Consider the following 3,392-nt stretch of genomic DNA (forward strand, 5'->3'; position numbering starts at 1 on the left):
CCCACTTAGTGCTGCACTATCAAGCAACACGACTCCATGGTACGCTCGGTCCATCATCCAACGGGCGCTGTTCTACGGGCCTATCACCCTCTATGGGTTCTGAGCCACATTCAAGTTGGACTTGAAAAGCGCTAAGATGACGGATAGTGAGACGCACCAGTACACGGAATCGGATAGACGGACAGGCCGCCACCCCTACGTGCTGAGCTTCTCCCGTTTCGCTCGCAGCTACTCAGGGAATCCCGGTTGGTTTCTTTTCCTCCCCTTATTAATATGCTTAAATTCAGGGGGTTGTCACACATGAACTGAGGCTTATGTACCTTGCGGTTGTTATCGTCACATCTGGCTTGCGACTACTTTGTTTCAATGTCCAATATGTACCGTTGGACTCGGTTAACGGGCTGTTAGCCCGCGTGTGGTTTAACTCACTGATACCTTCCATTGCCCATACGCTAGTTTGTTTGTGTTCCTTTGGTCAACTTCCATACTTGAATCATTTGTGCTACCGCTGCTGCTTCGACGCTACTTTGACATCTTCGCTTCTATTTAAATAAATAAATAAGCTGAAGCTAGACATCAGTAAACACCACCACAGACACCACAAGCACGCCTTCTCCTCGTACTTCCGCCTCACGCGGGAACACGGACGCTCTAAATACTTCGAATTCCAATGCCAGTATATTGTAAACCACGGGTTCTTTAATGCTAGCGGGTCGTCGCGACCCTAGTTAACATCATGGTGCACGTCTCGTGACGGGTGTCACGGCGTAGTTAAATGTATGCGATACATTTCTCAAATATAAGCGCTCAGTCATCTGTACATCATGGTAGGTTCCCACGACGTGCAATATGCGTTCAACTTATCAATGTTCATGTGTCCTGCAGTTCACATTATGACGCGCAGTTAGCTGCGGTCTTCATCGATCCATGAGCCGAGTGATCCACTGCCGAGGGTGACTAACTTGCGTAAGCCGCCGCTGTGCGCGTATACCCGTTCCCCGTAGGGAGGAGCAAGCCGCCGCTTAGAGACGAAGCATAAAGTGTCCTCATTCCACATAGGGCAAGCTGGATGAATCCATTTTACCCAGGACGGCCGAAGCGGCGTGGACCAGGGGAGAACTGAACCTTATACTTCACACCACAGTAAGTCTACGTGTCCTCTTCCACATAGGGCAAGCTAGAACTAACTATCTTACCCAGGACTGCCGAAGCAGCGTGGACCAGGGGAGGAACACACTTTTCATGGAAACGTAAGGCATCCATGACTGCCATAACGTAAGCCGCCGCTGTGCGCGTATACCCGTTCCCCGTAGGGAGGAGCAAGCCGCCGCTTAGAGACGAAGCATAAAGTGTCCTCATTCCACATAGGGCAAGCTGGATGAATCCATTTTACCCAGGACGGCCGAAGCGGCGTGGACCAGGGGAGAACTGAACTTTATACTTCACACCACAGTAAGTCTACGTGTCCTCTTCCACATAGGGCAAGCTAGAACTAACTATCTTACCCAGGACTGCCGAAGCAGCGTGGACCAGGGGAGGAACACACTTTTCATAGAAACGTAAGGCATCCATGACTGCCATAGTGCGTAAGCCGCCGCTGTGCGCGTAAACCCGTTCCCCGTAGGGAGGAGTCAAGCCGCCGCTTAGAGACGAAGTATGAAGTGTCCTCTTCCACATAGGGCAAGCTAGAATGAACTATCTTACCCAGGACCGCCGAAGCAGCGTGGACCAGGGGAGAACTGAACTTTATACTTCACACCACAGTATTGAGTAATGTGCCCTCTTCCACATAGGGCAAGCTGGAATGTTCCATTTTACCCAGGACGGCCGAAGCGGCGTGGACCAGTGGAGGACTACACAATCATGAGGTTTGATATCGACTTGTGTGTTTCAATAGGATACCGATGGTATGGTTTGAACCGATTTGATTTAGCCATTCTGAAGTCATCACTTGGTTGAAGCGCTGAACTAGGGAGGCATCGTTTACATATATATTGGTTTTCGCATGCTCTACTAGGTTAATGTCATGAGGTTGGCTATCGAGCATGCCCAAGTGATGACTTGATTGTGTGCTTGCTTGAATTCTTCACATTTCATACCATCGGTTAGTTGTCGAATCATTCCTCGATCATAACCTTCGTTCTTGGTTCATGTATGCTCTCTTCCACATAGGGCAAGCTAGAATTAACTATCTTACCCAGGACCGCCGAAGCAGCGTGGACCAGGGGAGAACTATACTTTGTCTTGTATGCCCTCTTCCACATAGGGCAAGCTAGAACTAACTATCTTACCCAGGACCGCCGAAGCAGCGTGGACCAGTGGAGGACTATACTTTGTTCATAACACCACAGTATTGAGTAATGTGCCCTCTTCCACATAGGGCAAGCTAGAATGAACTATCTTACCCAGGACCGCCGGAGCAGTGTGGACCAGTGGAGGACTACACAATCATGAGGTTTGATATCGACTTGTGTGTTTCAATAGGGTACCGATGGTATGTTTTGAACCGATTTGATTTAGCCATTCTGAAGTCATCACTTGGTTGAAGCGCTGAACTAGGGAGGGGCATCGTTTACATATATATTGGTTTTCGCATGCTCTACTAGGTTAATGTCATAGGGTTGGCTATCGAGCATGCCCAAGTGATGACTTGATTGTGTGCTTGCTTGAATTCTTCACATTTCATACCATCGGTTAGTTGTCGAATCATTCCTCGATCATAACCTTCGTTCTTGGTTCATGTATGCTCTCTTCCACATAGGGCAAGCTAGAATTAACTATCTTACCCAGGACCGCCGAAGCAGCGTGGACCAGGGGAGAACTATACTTTGTCTTGTATGCCCTCTTCCACATAGGGCAAGCTAGAACTAACTATCTTACCCAGGACCGCCGAAGCAGCGTGGACCAGTGGAGGACTATACTTTGTTCATTACACCACAGTATTAAGTATGGTGTCCTCTTCCACATAGGGCAAGCTAGAACTAACTATCTTACCCAGGACCGCCGAAGCAGTGTGGACCAGGGGAGGACTATACTTTATACTTCACACACTAGCCATACTGAAGTCATCACTTGGTTGAAGCGCTGAACTACGGCGGGGTAATCGTTTACAGGTTATAATCATATAGCTGCATGCTCATTAGTAGATAATGGAATATTGTATGGCAATATGAGCATGCCCAAGTGATGACTTTGTTTCAAGCTCAACAGGTAGGGTATTGAGTCCTCTTCCACATAGGGCAAGCTAGAATGAACTATCTTACCCAGGACCGCCGGAGCAGCGTGGACCAGTGGAGGACTCTATACTTTATACTTCACACCACAGTATTGAGTACGACTTGCATAAAGCCCCTAATGAGAACCACGAGGGCTCTCTCAATGTAGAACCACGA

General features: G+C 48.5%; 2 non-coding genes across 2 annotated transcripts in view; both read right to left on the reverse strand.

The window, feature by feature from the left end:
* Positions 1-314, reverse strand: part of LOC131269888 (large subunit ribosomal RNA) — a 4,092-nt gene extending 3,778 nt beyond the window's left edge. Inside the window, exon 1 of the ribosomal RNA XR_009179055.1 lies at positions 1-314. This exon is cut by the window's left edge and continues 3,778 nt beyond it. This is a non-coding gene — a ribosomal RNA (large subunit ribosomal RNA).
* A 487-nt stretch (positions 315-801) lies between these two features.
* LOC131269889 (5.8S ribosomal RNA) lies at positions 802-956 on the reverse strand. The gene has a single exon (XR_009179056.1). It is a non-coding gene; the product is annotated as a 5.8S ribosomal RNA (ribosomal RNA).
* Between the last annotated feature and the right edge of the window lie 2,436 nt (positions 957-3,392).

Source organism: Anopheles coustani (genome assembly GCF_943734705.1).
Source record: "Anopheles coustani chromosome X unlocalized genomic scaffold, idAnoCousDA_361_x.2 X_unloc_103, whole genome shotgun sequence".
In the NCBI taxonomy this organism is placed as follows: Eukaryota; Metazoa; Arthropoda; class Insecta; order Diptera; family Culicidae; genus Anopheles; species Anopheles coustani.